Here is a 20,685-nt window from a genome sequence, read left to right as displayed (position 1 = left end):
TATGGCTGTACATCTCTGATGTGAACTTATTTTACAGTAACAACAAAAACAAAATATTTAAGTCCATATTCAAATTGCCACCAGTTACCAAAGTAGATGAGCTTGATCTGCTTCAACTATAACGGACAATTTGAATGTTGATTCCAGCTCAATTCAGAACATAAAATAACAAATACTCATGTTAGCCAAAGTCCCGACATTAGTTCATTATAGTTCTTTGTATTACTTGATTTTCTGTGCCTGTCATCCCAGCTGTTTGGAAGTTCACCCAACTCTTTGATCTAATGATAGAACAAATTATGTAAGTTCTACAGGTTACTGTAATTGAGAATTTTAGATAAAGTGGAATGAAACCAGTTTATTTTTCAAGTCACTGTAATAACAAAGTAAAAACAAGAAGATAGTTTTCCAAGTATTGGTCAGTATGCATGTTAATTCCCAGAAGCAAGGCAAAAGCAGTGGAAAAATGTAACAAGAAACTCTGCTTTTACTGTACTTCTGGGAAAACATTCTTCATTCCTTCTAGAACTCCTTACAGTCCTGTGATAAGGACTATTCCTTCTCTCATTTCTCTTCTCTGCTTGCAGTTATAAATTTTTCTTTTCCTGTATTTTAGATTTTGAATTGTAGAAACCAAGCATACCTCCAAAAATGAAGTATTAACACCTATGGCAAATTTTAGAGATGCAGATGAGCCAAACTTCTTCAGAGTTTGTATAAAAACCAGACAGAAGTCAGCCTACAAAATTTCTTTCTAAACTCAAGGCATGTTATAAAATAAACCGTTTTCTTTTTTTGTGAATGTTTGCTTGTTTTGACTGAGATACTTACAAATACCACTGAAGCATTAAATAAAGATGGTTTTGTAAATGTAAGCATTTGTGCAACTTTATTTTATAGAAAAAATCAATAAAGTGTTATCTGAATTGATACGAAGAGACAAAGAACCATATGGTGAATTTACAAATATTTGAACATTACAGAGGTAGTTCTAGAAAGGCAATTTTCAGCTTGGTCTGTGAGAGTATGACTAATAGCAGGGAGGATATAAATAACAGTATGATAATGCAGCTAAGCATTCAAAGAAAGTTTCTGAGAACTAGATGAAATAATGTGTATATCTCAAGAGAAGTACTGCAACTTCTGCTGAAAGAGAAATATCTCATGGTGAAAAATACTGACAATGCTAGGGGATAACTTAGTAATTTGAAGTTTTTCTCACCTTGACTTTCGGTGAGTTCCTCTACATAGATGATAATGTTTAAAATGCAAGTGTCCTTCAACCTGGAAGCACCTTAATAGTTCTGGGAGAGGTCACTTAAGAAAACAATTCCTTAGATGATATAGCTATGCTCACTGGTTTACTACTTTGCTTCCGTAAGTGCTTTAAAAATTCCTTTCTAGAAAATAAAATCAAGATGACTTGATGAACAGTCTTGCACCCACAGAATGGCTCCTGACTAAGGATGATTCAATCTGAATTAAAAAAAAAAAAAAAAAAAGGAAGAAGTGAGCAACATGAAGAATGTGTTTTTCCCTTCTGGGATGACCATCTTTTCTTTCCTGAACAAATGATTTTGATATGTGTTTATTTAGAATCATTAAAACATCCTTTATTTTCCTGACCTTGTCAAATTCTAATCTGAAAGGTTGCTCCTTTACACAGATACACAACACAGCAGAATGTTTACCAGGAAGGAGAAGAGGACAGTAGCTCTATGTCCTTTCCTTATATGTATCTTCTATACATCTCTGCTCTCATTCTCTCACCTGAGTAGTTCCTGCACTGGCTGTACCTTACTACGTACACGCGTGAACGTCATTAACAAGCCATTAAATAATCTGGAAACAATTCCTGATGAACAATAAAATGCAATGTAGAATTGCACCATTTTTTTTTTACCATCCAATGTCCTCCTAATGTTTTCTTGGCTTTACAAGTGCTCAGCAGCAAAATGCTCAATCATTTCTATATGATAAACTGGAAAACTGTATTGTGATATAATGGACACAGAACATTTCACTATGTAGCCAGCTGAAATGAAAGAAGGCTCTGGTCCTCTTTATTGCTTTGTCTTTTCATTTTTCCATTTAAACTCTTTTGACCCAAATCACCACATGGTATCACCTTACTTATGCCTGGGGGAAAGGCACATATCCAGCTGCTAAAGGCCACTGATACCTTGCAAATTGTTTATGATAGAAACTGTGCCCCACAAGTAGGAAGATCTGAAAGTGTGACAGATCTGTCAAAAAGAAAGCCACAAAAAAATTACTAGGTTAAAAAATACACCTGAGCAGAAGCCCAGACTTCTAAAATCTCTGAGTACTTGTCCATTTTGCTTCTTGACAGTAACTAGCTTGGAGCAAATCTAAATAATCTAAACAATATAAATAAAGATTCACAGAATCAGAAATGTAGGGGTTGGAAGGGACCTTTAGGGATCATCTAGTCCAAAAGCTCGACACAAACCTATAAACATGTGCATTAAATACTTCTGCTCTTTCCCTGGACTTGTGAAGAATTTCAAGTTTGGTACATGCTACGGAAAGCCTGCTTCTGCAAACTTTCCTGTTTATCACAATTCTGTTAATGGCAGAGAGTCACATTACTGCTGCAGACATCAGTTTAAATTTCTCAAAAAATTTTGCTGAACAAGGATACAGTAGAAAAGTACCACGGAATTTATCTATAAAAATCTGTAACTCAAAAGTACCACAGCTGTCCTGGGAATGGGAAGTTAATGTCTATTTGCACAGAGAACGTCCCTGAGAGGATAACAGTTATTACCTCCATATGCTTCCTGTGTACCTCTGCTATCAATCAGTGTTGGTAGTGTCTAGGGAGTACTCGGAAATGCTCTCTCACAACCTGCAGGACATCTTCCTTCCATGAGATTCAGAACAAATTTTGGAGACAAAAAAGAGACAATTGCCTCTTCTCCAGTTAGGACACGAGGGGCAGAAAGCCCTGAACCCTTTGAGCACCAACACTCAGTGGGCTGGAAGGTATGACGGCTCTGAAAGTGATGCCTCCTATTTTGTTGTGTTGGCCCACAGTCTGTACCTCCAGCTTACTGAACTGTCAATTACAGAAGTTCTGGTTTTAACTTTATGATTTACAGCACAGCTTAGAGGTATTTCAGAACAATCATCACCAGCTAAGTACCTTGCAGGCACAAGGTAAAGTTACTGCCCTGCTTGCTGTGGTTCCCTTTCTTATTCCTCCTCCTTCCACTTGAAAGGCTTCTCAGATTATGTTAAATGGATTCATCATTGTATTTTCACCATATTTTGTCACATTCTATCAAGACATCTGTTTGAACTTGGGTATCTAAATGAAGACTATGTAAATAGGTGATTAAACAGTTCTATCCCAAATCTGCAGTAGTTCTAATACAAAACACTGAAGAGCTTGTTCCCAGCAGTGGGTTAATGACTACTTAAATATGATTCCTGTTGCTTGGCTAACTACTGCAAATTCATCGTGAGCCCCCCAAAAAGTTTAATCATCTGAAGTTACAAAGACGTTATGACACAAAGATTCCAGTTCTATTTAAAACACATTTCATCTGTGCTTAATTAATTTAGCTCAAAGAATCTCTAATCTTTATGAGAACTGCTATTTTTCATTTTAAATGTAAGCCATCGTGAAGACACTATGCTGAAGAAGAAATACAAGCAAATTCTGTCTCAGCCTCTCATAGCTAGATTGCAGCAGACCTAATACTGCAAGGAGGTTGTTGAAGAGAACTGTCTTTTATACACTATAAACTAGAGTCCTTTAGGACTACAGTTTTTTGCAAACTTTGCTGATGTTTTGACATTTTATTATTATTCTATACCTACAGAAACTTTGTGGGAGGTAAAACTACCATATTTCAGGCACTGGTGCCTACTGTGCTTCCTTGCTTTTAATCATTTGTCCTGTGTCTCCCTCACTGACACTGACTCTTGCCACTGGAGAGGGAAGAGAACATCTTCGCAGCAACCAAGTCTGACCTAATTATGAGGTGTACAGGTATCTGATTAATGCCCAGTGGAACAGTGGTAGTTGTAGTTGGAAGTTTCATTGCAACAAGTCATGTATGTTACTACTCGAGGGCATTTTTTATTGTACGTATTTCCTTCCCTGTTTGTCTTTACTCAATTGAAGAAATTAATTGAGCCTGGTATTAAATCAGAGTCCTGTTATTATAACTTGAGTAAAGAAAATGTTCAAGGTAACAAAGTGAATTTACAACTTAGAACATTCCTGCACGATTTAATTTAACAATATTCAATATTTAGTTTGTGTTATATTTACAGAGTAGTTAAACTCTGGCTCATCAAACAAAATCCAAACATTTCAGATGTGATATGAAACAACTGAAACAGTATTTCAGCAACTGAATACCTAGAAACAGGTAGCTCCCCTTTCCTTGTACTGATGTCTCAGCCGTGCTGCCTGCTCTCAGCTATCCCAGTAGGTTTGTACAAGTATCATACACATCCTGCAGCCTGTAGGTCATCAAAATGGTCCTCTTTAGACTCAAAACAAAATCAAATCTGTAATGCACCTAGTGCACAAAACCAGTATATTAGATATCTACAGCAGATGTATCTATAGTTAGAAAATGCGTTTTCCAAATATATTGCTCAGGTTTTTGTCTGAAAACACTTAGAATTTGTACTAACACTTTTAGAAAGATTTACAGTGAAGAATGAAATCACAGTCTATCTGGAAATCGCCTAAACACTGTAGCAAAGATAGGCCATATCATTTTGAAATAGAAGTGCCTGTGTGCCTGGGGCCACAGCAAGCAAAACAGGTGGAGGCTCCAATTAATATATTTCTCACTTCAACAGCAAATTCCAAATTAGACATAGTTCATAGGATCAATGTCAAAGGCTTTGCTGAAGTCTAGGAAGATTATGTCGACAGCCTTTCACTCATCCATGAGGCAAGTGACTCAATCACAGGAGATCAGGTAAGTCAAGGAGGATCTGCCTTTCATGAACCCACGCTGGTTAAGCCTGATCCCTTGGTTGTCTTGCACATGCCATGTGAACTCCCTCAAGATAATCTGCAAGTCACAGAGGAGTTAGTCAGTGTTTTGAGGAAAGTGATAGAACTTCCTGTCAGGCAGAAATCATATGATGACATTTTTAAAGCTTGGGGTTAGTTTCTCAAACTGGGGTTCACACAAAGGGTTCTGAGAAACTGAAACACTTACGTACTAACTTTGACCTTAAAGATACATTGGTATTTCCTTGAACAAGGTATCAGTTCAATTTCTTTCTATAGCAGAATAAAAAGTAGCTAAATATCAACCTCATCTCCTTCTATGACTGGGTGACCAGACAGGTAGATGAGGGAAAGGCTGTTGATGTAGTCTACCTGGGCTTCAGCAAGGCCTTTGACACGGTCTCCCACAGTATTCTCCTAAGGAAACTGGCAGCCCGTGGTGTGGACAGGTTCACTCTTCTCTGGGTGGAGAACTGGCTGGAGGGCCGTGCCCAGAGGGTAGTGGTTAATGGAGTTAAGTCCAGCTGGCATCCTGTTATGAGTGGTGTCCCCCAAGGGTCAGTTTTGGGGCCCATCTTGTTTAATATCTTTATTGATGACCTAGACGAGGGAATTGAGTGTATGCTCAGTAAGTTTGCAGATGACACAAAGCTGGGAGGATGTGTCAAACTGCCTGAGGGTAGGGAGGCCCTTCAGAGGGATTTGGATAGGCTAAACAGCTGGGCTGAGTAAAATGGGATGAGGTTCAATAAGACCAAGTGCCGGGTCCTGCACTTTGGCCACAATAACCCCATGCAATGCTATAGGCTTGGGGCAGAATGGCTTGAAGAATGTAGAGAGGAAAAGGACCTGGGGGTGTTGGTTGATGCTCGGCTCAACATGAGCCGGCAGTGTGCCCAGGTGGCCAAGAAGGCCAACAGCATCCTGGCCTGTATTAGAAATAGTGTAGCCAGCAGGAGCAGGGAGGTGATCATCCCCCTGTACTCAGCTCTGGTGCGGCCGCACCTCGAGTACTGTGTTCAGTTTTGGGCCCCTCACTACAAGAAGGACATTGAGGCCCTGGAGCGTGTTCAGAGAAGGGCAACAAAACTGGTGAGGGGTCTGGAGCACAAGTCTTATGAGGAGCGGCTGAGGGAGCTGGGATTGTTCAGTCTGGAGAAGAGGAGGCTCAGAGGAGACCTTATTGCACTCTAGCACTTCCTGAAGGGGGGTTGTGGTGAGGAGGGGGTGGGCCTCTTCTCCCTGATAAGTAATGACAGGACGAGAGGAAATGGCCACAAGTTGCGCCGGGGAAGATTTAGATTAGACCTGAGGAAGCATTTCTTTTCTGAAAGAGTGGTCAGGCACTGGAATGGCCTGCCTAGGGAGGTGGTTGAGGCACCATCCCTAGCGCTGTTCAAGAAGCGTTTAGATGAGGTGCTAAAGGACTTAATTTAGTAGTTGGGTAGAGATAGTGATAGGAGGATGGTTGGACTAGATGATCTTATAGGTCCTTTCCAACCTTATGAACTTATGAACTTATAAAAATACTAACTATAAGCATTTACATTAACAACAAAACTATTTCCTAATGTTATTACCTTAAATTTTCTGGATTCATTAGAAGAAAAGCCTGAAGGTGGAAGGGGTGGTGGAAGGGTCTAACGCTTTCAAGAAATAAAAGAAATAGTATATGCTGTCTTTCTGCCTTGACGCGTGAACTGAGTTTATTTCAAGCCAACATCCAACTTCCCCAAGCATTTTTCCTTACTTTCCATTGTTCTTTGTCTCCCTAAGGAAAATCACACAGACAACTGCATTTATAAAAAGGAGCTCTCCAAAACATATGAAATTTTTATATAAAATTGCATGACTACTGGCTATCTCAAACTAGATAACAGAAATAAAGTATTTTAAAAGAGAACTAAACTTTATTTACCACTTGAAAGAAGCTTTCTTTGTGTGTTTTTTTTCTTTGTTTGCTTGCTTTTAAAGTAAAGAAGGTTACCTTATAGACAGGTAGAGTTCTTCTGCATGTGAAACAACGGCAGGGAGTGGCCCCAAAAATTTTTACAGAAAGGGAGCGTTGAACATTTAAATCCTTCTGAGGGACACAGATCTAGATAACACATGCATTTCCTTCAGCTCAGTTCATGTGCTTCCATTAGCTGGCCAGAAGGTGGTACATTAAGACTAATATAACTCAAGGAAATCTTTAAGATTTTACAAGATTTAGGAAAGATATGATGCCTGTTCAAAGAGTTCACAATATATATATGACATAAGATTATTAGTGTGTAACAAGGCATCGTGTGAGCCAAGTTGTGATCACATCTCAGGTAAGTGGTGGAGAAAACATTTTGAAACAATATAAAAAATATTTCTACTAAACAAATACACTCATAAAGCAAACATCTTAGCAACTCAGCACACATGCATGATTCATAAACTATCAAAAAGCAACTTCATATCCACCCTTGAAGACTCAGCATAGATACAACACATTTTTTCCACCAGATCATCTAGCTTCCTTCTCAGCAAGGTGTGCTCTGTTCAGAGGAAACCAAAACTACAACTACACCCCAGTTTTAGCCATTATTACTATCAGCAGAAGCTCCCAGTTTGACTAGGCGTGTATGTGAAGGCACAGAACGGAGCTGGGAAATACAAAGCCGAACCTGTTCCAGCTGACGGATCAATGTGAGAATGACAGGTTACCTGGAGAAGAACGAATCCCTCTATGCCATCTTTCATCCAAAAGGAGAAAAGGAGAAATTAGAACAGAGATACTCATTTTTTAAAAGCAGTTCATATTGAAGTACGTTAGCTAAGTGATGACAGTTTACTTCTGAATGTACTTTGGACTTTCTGTCCATCTAGAGGTCTACTTTCCTCTCTGAGTTTAATCTCAGCAGTACACGAGAACATAAGTCAGTAGAGCAACTGCTGCTGAGATGAGATGGTAGAGCTCATGGAGAGATACTCTGAGAGCAAATAAAGAAAGGGAAATGCTACTGGTAGTCCAAGTACATTAGCTCTTGGGTTAATGTTTCAGGAATGCTGTGGTGTTTGGTAAGCTGAGCAAATCTAAAGTCAGTCCTAAGAATGCAAAGACTCCATTTTGGAGGAGTCAACAGCAGCATGATCTCTTTTGCGAAGAGCAGCTACATAAGTCTCATATGCAGACAATAAAGTATGTCAATCTGTCAAAATTTTGTAAGCAATATGTGATGGACTGGAAACAAGCCACAGAGGTTTGCAAACCTTCTTCAGTTTCATCTTCAGTGCTTGAGATAGTACTATGTGGGATAAGCTTGACATTTGCAGTGGCAGACTGCAAGCAGAAATTTGGCAGCTAATGGATCCTCCCAGAGTTCGGGGTCCCACCAAGCAACATAACCTCTGACTGCAAAGCTACACATTGTGCTCTTGTTCTTCAAGTTACAGATCCTAAACACAGCTGTACTATTGTAAAAGCATAGGTGTCTGACTCTTAAATAAACACAAGAAATATTTCCCTACACATAGGAAGACTGGAGTCAAGAGACAACTATATGCATTAGATATCTGAAACAGTTTCACCAGTTTAGAAACTGTACTGGTAGCAGCCACACACAGTAACACCAGTTGAGGACAATTTGGTAGTACAAAGTAACAGTCTGATCTCTGATTTCTAGCTGGGCAGCTTCTGCATCACTGAAGCCAACAGCACCCCAACTATCTGCCCCATCTTGTACTGATTCTGTAGCAAAAAAAGTCACAGGGATGTCAACTAAATGGGTGCTCAATTCACCAGTTCCAAAAATGAACAGTGATGAACATCATTTTGGACGAGGCAGGACAAGGTAAATCAGGGAGAAAAGGGTTGTGTTTTGCTTAATGACTGATAAAAAGAGATATAAAATAAACCTTACAGTGAAAGACAAAGATTTAAATCTCTTCACTGCAGACCAAAATAAATAAATAAATAAATAAAAAATAAAGGAAAAAAAGAAGAGAAAAAAAGACATTTGTATTTTATATCTTCACAATGTGTTATTGCCCAACACTTTTGGCTCCCCCCTTAATGCTTAAAAATAGTAGCACTAACTTCCTGATTCCTGCCCTCAAGGCATTTCCCAGGATCAAGTTTGATATCATATCAAGTCAGTAGCTCAGATTCTGTCTGCCAGATTTGTCTGCATATCTCAAGTTATCTGGGCAAGAGGTAAACTCATATTTATACACTGTTACCCTAAGCAATATCAAAATGATTTACAAGATATGCCATTGCTATTACTTACAAAAGAAAAAAAGAACAACAAAAATAAAAAGTCTACTTTTCCAATTTCTAATGCAACATTCCATGTAAACTTAAACTACAACTGCATGTTTTAATAGTTTTGTTACCTGTTTAACTGTGAAGAAAGACGTGATCCATTATGGTCCCATTAAGCAACATGACTGCTGGCTGCAAAGCAACACACTCTGGTCTCATCCATATCCATAGACAACACAGCTGACAGAGAGATGGAAGTTAACAATGCTCCACTTCTCCCTGAAGCTGATGCTAGCATTTCTTCCCCTTGTAACTTGTTATGTAAATATTTTTGCTTTGTTTTGTTTCAAAGTGCAGGAAAAGACATGTAACTGAGGGTAGCCTGTTTTGCCAATCCTTCAGGACTGAAAGCATTTGGGAGCTCCAGGCTACAGTGAAGTTTTATGAATTAACAAGTGAGGAGATTAATGTTAAAGTGAGAGGTGCTATAGCAAAGTCATATTTAGGTAAATAGATATAGATTTTTTTATTTCATAGAGAGATTTTTGGCACTTAACAGAAAAGACTGAAGGACTTTCTGAACGATTAACTAGCTGGAAATATCCCTGTAGGTGTCATTGAGGATGAATCTACCAAAGACAGACCCTTACCCTCAACAAGTGATGATAACTACAGGAGCCTAAGAAGCAGCATGATGCAAAGGATATAATACGTTAATCTGAACAATATGGCTGTCCAAAGTGACGTTCAACTAAACAATTTATATCGTCTGTTCTACAAGTTTTCTCTCCATAGCAAAGTAAAAATACTGGTATAATGGAAAGTGTTAACTGCTGTTGTCAAGTGTTGATGAATAGATCATAAATCATGTTAAAGTTTGTGAGCTTTCTAGGCATCTTGCAGGATAAACGGAATATTCAAGGGATCTCTTTTAGGGAATAAAATAACTGGAGACAGTAGAAGGCGTGGTCCTTGGCTGAGTAAAACTTAACTCGTGCATGCCAAGGCATTTCCTTGTGCACTGGTTGCCTGCAAGCAAGTATGAGAGCAAACAGAAAGGTGAAGAAACTGCAATAAGTATATGGCTCTGAAATCAAAGACTGGATGCCTAAGGACTGTCTGTGAACTGAAAGGAGAAATGCCAGGAATTTGCTTCCTACTTTTTTTCCTCCTCTAAGCTGAGATGCAGAGTATTATCCACAGCATTTACAAGCAAGAAGCATTCCACCAAAAATATGGGAGGTAAGCCAAAATGGCCTCTAGTATCAATCAGCAATACTCTCTCTCCTGTGATCTCAGCACGATAAAAGCATTATTTTGAAAGTGACGGAGTATATGGCATGGTTTCCTCTGCCAAGATTGAGCTAGTATTAACTGGGGAAAAACTGATCATATTTAGAAAGAATACCTTCTATCAGGTTTTGATGCTGATAGTTTGGATATGATCGTATGAATTAGTGATTTAAAATATAGTCATTTTTGAGTGCATCTGCCTTGAAAAACGCTGGAACGCTAAAAATTACTATCTGGCAGACATGTTATTATACAAAACACAATACTAAAAACATCCCTGTAATTATGTTAGAAAAAAGCCATCAAACTATTTCATGCCTCTTTTTGCTTCAAGTAGACAGCATAGGGTGGGACAAAGATAGGCCTGAGACAGTGAGATGAAGTGCTGAGATGGTGGGAGAAAATAAGATTAGATTTGGGAGTTTTTCCAGGACTGTGAGGAGAGCATGAGATGGCTTCTCAACCGGTGGCTGTAAGGGTGTAAAGACTGTTATTACATGCACTTACAAACTGTGCTACTGAAAGACCGAAATATTTGCTGAAGGAGAAACTGAGAAGAAAAAATATGGCCTACAGGGTTTGATCCCAAAGAAGAAAAGTTTCCATTGAGTAAAAATACAGAGAGAAACACTTAGGTTTCCAAACAGCACAGAGATCTTGCTCCAACAGGTACTGCAATGTGCTTTTTATGGTTAGATAATTGCAGACACAAACTACAGCTTCATTTTCAGAATTTGCATTAGTCTCTGGCTGAAGCAGCTGCAGGGCTGTCAGGGTTCTGCATAGCTCATTTTCACCTCTTGAGGCTTTTAAAGATGTGTTCTGGATGTATGCTAAGCAAGAATGTTTAAGAGTGACAGGACAAAAGAAGATATATTCCCATTTGTGGTAACCTAACGTTACCCTCCCACACAATGACACTTAAAAGACTCCTCTCAGATTTTGTCCACCCAGAAAAACTACAGTGGTGTCACCAGGGCTGTTGTGGAAATTGCTTTCAACAGCATGGCTGTATCAGAAACCACAGCTCACAGTGGCCCTGCCAGACTTCACAATCACACTGAGACAAGGGCAGCCAACTGCTGAAACAAATGGAGCTAATCCAGCTTCATACAGGCATGACAAAAGGATTTCCAAGGATGATAAAAGACACAGAAAACTTGACAGTGTGCTCATCTAAATGAACGTCAGTTAACTGCACCTGCTATAAGGCAGGACTCAGTTTTTGAGTCCTAATATCATTGTGCAATATCATCAGCCCCTCAGCTCCATCTCTAAGGAAGCTGCTGATGACTCGGGCTATTCTAAGGGAATGAATGGTTTTATGATGCACTGCTTTGACCAGCGAGGCCATTCCCCTCATTTCACACTCATCTATTCCAGGTCTGTGACTCTCCCAGAACGGCCTTTTCCTTCAGGCCAGGCTCCCACCATAAAGGCCCAGCTGTTGCAGCTATTCACAATTACAGGAAGTGAATAGAACCGAATACTGGGCTGCTATCTTTCTTATGTCATCTGAAGTCATGTTTTTCCATTTTGCCTGTGTGTGTGGAGCCACCACAGAACACAGGATTACTTAGGGTCACTCCATAGAAGCAGCCAAACAGGAGTGAAGCAACAAGCCTGTCCCAGAAGAGAAAGGCCTGGGCCTTACTGATAAATGAAAGTGTCTGACCAGAAGAGAAACATGCATGCAGAAGAGAAAGAAATGACCCATAACATTACTGCAGTGCTCTGTGGTGAGAAGTGAAAAGGAAACCCATGCTTCCTGTTTCTTTACATTACTTTTAATTTTACATTTCTTGACTCTAGGCATCTTCCTTCCAAACTACAGCTCTTCACATTGGCATAACGCAGACTATACAGGACACAAATTTCCTTATGCTGTCCCTGCACAACTTATCAGCTTTGCTGATTTCTTTTCCTGCTGTTAAGTCTCAGCTACCCCTATCACCATGCAGCCTCAGCTGTGCATCCTCTTTCTTACCCAAATGAAGTTCTGCATTCTTTTGATGGGGTGTAAACTGAGAGAAAATACAGAAGAGACCTAGTAGGTCTTCAGGGTAAGGACAATATTGGGGGGGGGAAAGGACAAGGTGATGAGTAACTTTACCACCTTTATCAGGCAGTCCCTCTAGGCTTGTGTAGCTTTGGCAGCTGCTGAGAGACAAGGGCTGAGTGCAGAATGTGACCAATGGGAAGGAAAACAAAAGGGGCCCCATAGCTGCTGTGCCCTGTAAACAAAGCACAGCTTTCTGAGTCCATGTGAGATTTTGCAGAAGAGCCCTGGAAGATCCAAGGTCTGCCAGAAGGAAAGAGCGATGATCAGAGAAACGAGGAGTGTGGGATAACAAAATGATAAGAGGACTCTGACTACAGAGCACGATACAGATACACTCTAAAATGAAAAATAATTAGTATTTCTATAAAAAAGATCAAATAAACATTCAAATGGCAACATTGACAGTGGGCAACAGGCATAGATAATCAAAGCATCCTAAAGAAGTGTTTTAATGAACTTTGGCACTGACTGCTGCAGGAGAGGAGTTACCTGAAAAAATCAACACTGCTATGGATAAGAACAACTGTCTAATTTCACTGTGAGCATTATGTTCTAATGTCTCAAGAAATAAACTGAGTACTGCCTGGGAAAATGGGATTTTTCTTCATTAATATAGTATTGCTGAACTGTTCTAGTACAAGGAAATGAGGGACAGGATCTTTCTTTAACCCACTGGCTTACTTAGATATGGTGGGAGTAAAGTGCCAAGATAGAGGTCAGATAGAAACGTACCCTCAGCTGACTTCCCCTAGGTTAAGAGGTTTCAAAAAGACATGTTCTAGGCTCAGGAAAATGATGCAATCTGCTCAGCGTTGTATTTCTCCAGGAACTGCAGGTCACAGATTCATGCCATGCACCCAGGCCATGCAAAGATCATACAGTGGAAACAAAAAAGCACACCCCGAGGACAAGGAGGTACACCTTGTAGAAGGCTCAGAATTTAAACTCTCACATGAGATGGTATTTCTTAAAGGATTTGTTAAGGAACAAAAGTCTGACCACTGGAAATCATGAAGGAGAACTCTGCTCTTGTGGCTTAATGAAAGTATGTTTATGCATGGGACAGGGAAAGAGGTTGTACTAGAAGGGAGTGTGTTTACTTGAACCAGAATTTTAATGCTTAGAAACGCTGACAGCTTGGAAGATTGAATCCTGTATTTACTAACTCAGCAGTATCCTTTCCACTAACTTTCCCCATCATCTGTGCACCTCAACATAAGGGGCAGCATGGAAAACAAGATATCTGCTTGGCATGTGGCTAAACCTGTGGCTGAACTCTCAGCCAGATACAAACTGAACTGTGCCTCCTCATCAAGGCAACCGATGACTCTGGTTAGAAGAACTGGATTCCCTTGAAGCAGACCAAATGCCAGCTCTTTTACCATAGAATCTGCAGCTGTCAGATGGCAGCAGCCTGACCTTGTGGGGCCACACTGTGCCACACAGCCCTGTGGGCGAGCCAGGCTCCCTGTAAATCTTCCTGAGGCATCAGGAAGCAATTACTGACTCCCAGCAAAACCTAATTATGCCCCCTCTCCTCCATCATGAACTATCATTTAGGAGAAGTCAGAATTATTTTTCTCATCTCTCCCCTACAGTTAAAAGAGAAATTGTGGGATTTTTTTTTCTTTTCAACTTTTAGCCCTGTTCACTCCTCTCTTTGTGCTGGGTCTTTTGTTCTGGGGAAGGGGCAGCCTAGCTTGGAGCAGTGGAAAGACAACATCGGGCAGACAATGCTGCTGTCTGCAGAGCAGACATTGGTGAATGGCATAGCGATGGGTAGACAGAAGAATTTCGACCTGTTGCTATAGCAGCGGGGTGAGAGCGGAGGCAGTGCACCCAGGCTGGTGGCAGGGCCACCACTACCCCAGCGGCCCACAAGCTATGCACTGAGGCTAATGAAGGGAAGAGATGTTAACCCCTGTGTGTCCTTCTTACACTAAGTGGAGGAGGCAGGATTTGGTAAGCAGGGTCTCCTCTGGATGGGGGAGGTGGCAGACGGGGATTTCAAGCGCTGAGCTGGAGCAAGTTAGCTGTCGCAAAACTATTTGTGAAACATTCAAGACTAGCTGCTTGTACAGACAAGCCTTGGCGCCCATTACACATGAATGTGAAATACTTTGATCAAAATAATGACCACCAAACAGGTCACAAACACAGCACACATGGAACATGCATCCTTTTGGGTCCCAAAGTGCATGGCAATGTTCTGCGTTGCAGTCATTTTTCAGGAAGCTCACAGATCAGGAATGCTAGATGTGGTTTTGCAGCTTTAACACACAGCAACAATCAAGCCAGCATATTTTCTCCCTTCCTCCTGCACGGACTATTACAGTGTCAGTAATTAAGAAGTCATTAATGCAAGTGGCAAAGAACAAATATAAATAGTGTTGGCAGTACTATCCTCTGTAAATTTAGGTTAGAGGAGAGCAGTTATGTGGCTTTTAAGTAACTTCATCCTCTCAGCATTTGCCTGTATGTATGTCCAGCTCTACAGCATGCAGATTTACAGACTCCACACTAAAGACTCTTTGCACATACTGAAAACTTCTGGTTGCTTTTGTGATAGTTTAGTCATTTTTAGGTTATATTTGATGAAATTTGATTTGAAATTAGATTTGATAAAAAAAAAAAAGAAAAAAAAGAAAAAAAAGATTCATTGTTATTATTTCCCTTACTAGATATCATAATCCCCAGATACAGAAATACAGAAACAGGGAGAAAACCCTCCAGCAGAGACAAAGCAATTCCCTTCCCAGCTAGGAGCACCCTGACTTCTAATCCAGTGGGAGGAACAAGATCTCTGGTTGCAGCAGCTGTCTGCTTCAACGGTTTGCAAACTAAGTTCATACAAGTACACTGAAGGCTGGATGTTCCCTCATCATCTTTTTGGCCTGTAAAGCAGAATGAAAGTCTCCTGAGAACAGGAGCTCTCCTGAGAGCTTATGAACTTCAGGTCAGGACACAGAGTCTCCTGGATCAGCATTCTTGACAGCGTTTCAGTGACTGCTTTGGTCCCAGGTGGAACCTATACACGCAGATGCAGCTGTAAAGCAGACAACAAGCTCAGTACAACTGAACAGCTTCCAGCTTCTGGAGAACTCTGGAGTTCAGCTTAAATTTGGGAAGAAGAAAGTACAGGTTGATTCTTCCTGCATTATTCAACTCATTTCCTAGCAAGAGACAGCCTAGTAGGTAGGCATCCATGGATGGCCATGCCAAACATATCTCACTTCGGTAAAAAATTCCTCCAGGTTCCATGTGCCCTGCACGCTGCAGCAGGTAAGATGCAAACCAGAGTACCTTTATACAGTGAGTAGCAACTTCCTCAAAAAACCGAAAAGGAGCCTTGCTTGCTGTGCTGATCCAGCAGGAGCCACTCATAGATGGAAATCACAGAATCATTAAGGTTGAAAAACACCACTAAGATGACCTAGTCCAAGTGCCAACCCATCACCACTATGCCCAGTGAACTATTTCCCTCAGTGCCACATTTAAATGTTTCTTGAACACCTCTATGGACACCACTACTTCCCTGGGCAGCCTACTCCAGTAACTCACCACTCTTTCTGAGAAAAATTTTTACTTAATACGCAACCTGAGCCTTTCCTGGTGCAACTTTACTTCTCATCCTATCACAGTTACCTGGGAGAAGAAGCCAATTCCCACCTCACCACAATCTCCTTCCAGAGTTGTAGACAGCAATAATGTCTACCCTGAGCCCCCTCCTCTCCATACTAAACAATCCCAGTTTCCTCAGCCATATAAGACTTGTGATCCAGACTCTTTGTAAATCTCATTTACTCTCATCTGTAAATGTGTTTCACTCAACAGCATATTCAACACTTAGGGATAACGTGCATGGATTTCATTCATGTAAGAATAGTCAGAGGTAAGTACGGTAACCTTATGGGATGGAGGGCAAATCTGGAAAAAAGATTTGGATAATTATCATCTCTGGTGCAACCTTAAGTCTAAAAGAACGGATGACATATTAGGATTTAGAAACAGAAACATGAAGTAGGAGGGAAAATGATTCACTTTGTCCATGGAGTTCCTGGAGGAACACTGCAAGTCAGTCTTTCATACAGAATTCAGGGGTGCAGAAAAACTAAGGAGGGCTCAGAGAAGATCCAGAAGAACTACAAAGGATTAAAAATTTTATCACACAGGGAAAGATAAAAGCTCAATGCATTTAATCTGCACTGCAGGAGATTTGGGAACAGTCAGTCTGTAAGTACCTATGCAGAAAATGATAAAAGAAACTCACTTTGATGTGATAAGTGATATGGATAGTTGGAAGGCAACATGGAGAAACTGACAATAGAAATCATATGCAGATTGTTAACAATAAAAGTAACCAATCATTAAACTGATTTACAAAAACTCTGTGAAGTTTCTATAACACCAGAGTGCTTTAGACAGGTTAGGAGTTCTTCTAACAGATTATTCTGGCTCCCATGGGAACTCAACCAGAGATGTGCTACAGTTTGTGTTATGCAGGAACATATCACTTGAATGATTTTTGAGCTTTTAATCTGTGAAATGGCTAGTTAATTTCTAAACAGCTATTATTGTGACCATGCATGAGAAAAATTATGGCAACAGTTGTTGAACTAAGGGCAGTTCCATCTCACTCCCCTTGTGCTTAGGAATTTAGAAATAGCTGAAGGAATATTAGTGCTGCTCCTTCACAGAAAAAAAATATTGATGTAACTAGGTTAAGTATGGGGAGTTGAATTTTTTGGAATTGGCTGTAAGGAAAGGAAAGTAAAAGTTTCAGAGAAAACCAGGACACTATTCAGGAGGCCCAAGATAACTGTATCTGTGAGGATGTCCTCACACAACCTGATCTCAGAATGCTCAGACATCCAAGCTCATGCACATAATGGTTCTGCAGTACAAGTACTGCTCAAAAATAACACAATAAGAAAAAAAGAGCTGCATCAAATTATCTTTTCCTATAGATTACAGAACACTTAGCTGAACTTTCCTTTTTGCATTTCTGAACTTATTTCCAAATGTAGGCTGGTTTGTCATTCCAGCTGCTTTTTCCTGCATACACGAGGGCAATGCGTTTCTTGTGTTTTCAACAAACACTGGAACACTGAAGTCCCCTAACAATGCAGCACTTGACTAATCTGAATTGCTCACTCACCCACTGAAATTCTATACAGAGCCGCTCAAAGCTGTTAATCTTGCAGCAAAACCTGATTCCAAATCTTTCAAACCTTCCCTTTTTTGAACATCTCAGTAGATACAGGTTCCTATTATCCCTTCAGCAATATTTGGAGAAAATTAATATAGCCTTTTTTCTATGTTTCAGATTATCTTCTTATGGCAGGGAGAAGCTTTTATCAACAAGGAAACAGCCTGCTTTTCCTCCGTCTGATCAGAAAAGAAATAACCTCTCACAAAAGTTCATGAACCAAACTGCCCTCCTCCTCCACATCCTCCCGTGCAGCCAGCACTGTGAGTATGGCACATGACGGGCTGATTTAGCTGTACGCATATAACTTACAGTCCCTTTTTAATCACTTGTTCCTGAAGGACCACAAGTCAGCCCCCTGCCTTATCCTACCAGTTAACACAGCACCGAAGTCCCGAGGGAAACAAAACTATCCCAACTTCGTGACTCTGTTACAGGTTCCCTAAGACTCCATCGGCTGAGATTTCTTTCTTCTAGTCCTCCCCATCCGCAGTTCCGTCACCGTCCTTCCGCCAACCCACCCACCATCCAGTCCCAAACTGCCCCTGCTCTTACCGTACCTTTCTTCTCAAATTAAATTTATACGCTCCTCTCCCACCGATGAAAAAGTAAAAATAAAAAATAAATCCAGGCTGCTCCGATGAATGGATTCTCCCCTAGATGTGCTCACCCAGGGATCAGATAACTTCAGCTCCGCAGTGCCAGCCCTGGCGCGTCACCCTGCGGGCTGCCTGCTGCGGGAGCTGAGCAGGGAGGTATGTGCTCGGCGTGCAGCGGCAGGACCCGTGGCTCCCTGCCTGCCAATCAGCCTGGCCTGCCTGTGTGGGCAGGGCACAGATGAAAAATGTGCAGGTTACTTCCAGATCTGCCACACCCAGAAAAGCAGGAGGTGGAGAGAGCAACAGGCTGAATGGGTGAGAAAACTTCATGTGAAGCCCTGCCAAAGAAACTAAGCTTTCCCCCCTCCTCTCCCCTTCCTTTCACAGAAAAGCTAACCTTATTTTTTTGGACAAAACCAAACATCCAAACATTTCAGCTCATCACCTGCAAGAAACCTGGCAGAGTGCTCTCTGTGTCAGCAGCTGAATCACTTTCTCCAGTAAAGCCTGGTTTTAGGGCTACAGTTTTCTTTTTCGCTCTCAGGTGAACTGCTTTGGATTTATTCCAGATTGGGTAAAATACAGAGACAAACCAAATTTTAAAGACAATCTATTTCAATTCCTACTTTTGTACCTCCTATGTCTCTTTCAAACTGAAGGACAGAAATTAGGAAGGCTTCTGATCACTAAAAGTAATATATAAAGCCTTACAGAAGGAACGTGAAGGGCATGAAAGTGTTCTTTTTAAGACCAAGAACAATAGATTTATGACACAGATAACAGGATGTGTCCATTAGGATTAGACTTCATGATCCAGGAAGTTTCTTTCAGTTCTTGCCATAAAAACGAAAATAAAGAAGAAAATATAACCTATACACCAATCAGCCTTTTTCATCATAACAGAATGCCCCATCTACCAAATACCCCACTAGATCTTACCAAACCTCAGAACACAGTCTCCATTGCCCCTGTCATTGCTCTTGTCTCTGCCCCAAGCAGTTTGGACATACAACTGAAAACCACAGGGACAAGCTATCAGTGCCCTTGGGGAACAGCCAGCATCCTTCCGCTCCATTGTGACATTTTAAGGTTACTCAGGTTTCTCTCATTTCCCCTTAATGGTTATTATGGGGAAACAAAATTTATGTGGGATTTTGATGCACTGAGGAAAACATTTGAAAAAAAAATTTGAAGGCAAGGTTATCTGGATAATTTGCAAATCATGCCAGAAATCTGGCTTACCAATGAATTACTGCTTTGACATTCAAACAGTTAAATAAATCAGTACAGAAATCATTTTAAGTACACTGAACTAACTGAAGAAGATAAATGGCTTTATGGTTTGAGTGATCAAGCAACACAGTGTGCGGAACCAACAAGCTACGATTTAGAGGTTTTGGTCTAACAATGAGCCTAATTAAATGATGAAAGGAGGACTAGATGCAGGAATGACTATATGCACAGGCACTTTAGGGACAAGTGTATTGTCTTCCAGGTAGGAGAGGTGCAGAAGAGCGTGCGGCAGAGCTGGTGGCTGCCAAGCTGCAGAAGAGACATGAACGCCTCAATGACAGGATGCACTGGTGCTGTTTGCTGAGGGGAAGTCAGTGATTAGATGCCCCTCTCTTGGAAGAAATACAAATGAAGAATGGCCACAAAACGTGCTTCCTTTCGCCAGCCTCTCCATGTAGGCCTTAGCAAATCTGAGCCTGAAATGAGGTAATTAATGGCAAAGTTGGGTCATTTATTTTCTAATGACCCTAAGTCTGCCAACCATGACGCTGCTCCTTAAGCACCAGCATTGCTGCTCACTTCCCAGCTATACCTTGCAACAGCTTTACACAGCAGATACTCTACCAGTGCAAAAAAAAAGCACCTTTAGTTTCAGAGGCTAAAAATTCCCTGCCCTGTAGCAAGTTGAGGCTAAGGCAGAATGAGATGGAGAAATTAGCCCAAGGACAAACTGCTTAAATAAAAACTAGAAAAGGTGTGGAGCTTAAACAAACACCAGGGCTGAAAAGAGTGAAATCCTGAACCTGCTCTCATGACTTTCCAAGTGAACAATGATCCGTTTCTCATGTTGTCCTTTCTCCTTTCAGCCAAGCGAAACCTTTCTGTAGATAATTTTGTCTGCTGATCTGTCTGTTGTCTCTGTCTTTCTGCGTGAAAAAGCAAAGTAAGACAAGCAGGGAGATGAAGTCATCCTCTCCTAGACACTCTCCTTTGTTTCTCATTCCCAATTAAATCCATAATTAATCTGGCGACCAGGACTGAGTA

General features: G+C 40.7%; 1 protein-coding gene across 2 annotated transcripts in view; it reads right to left on the bottom strand.

The window, feature by feature from the left end:
* STON2 (stonin 2) overlaps positions 1-20,685 on the bottom strand; it is a 65,460-nt gene that overhangs the window by 8,972 nt on the left and 35,803 nt on the right. The gene's annotated exons all lie outside the window — the stretch shown is intronic.

The sequence above is a fragment of the Cyrtonyx montezumae genome, unplaced genomic scaffold (genome assembly GCF_038088225.1).
Source record: "Cyrtonyx montezumae isolate F1298 unplaced genomic scaffold, pur_monq_1.0 scaffold_10, whole genome shotgun sequence".
In the NCBI taxonomy this organism is placed as follows: domain Eukaryota; kingdom Metazoa; phylum Chordata; class Aves; order Galliformes; family Odontophoridae; genus Cyrtonyx; species Cyrtonyx montezumae.
The sequence above is the reverse complement of the archived record's forward strand: the minus strand, read 5'-3'. Positions and strand labels throughout refer to the sequence as shown.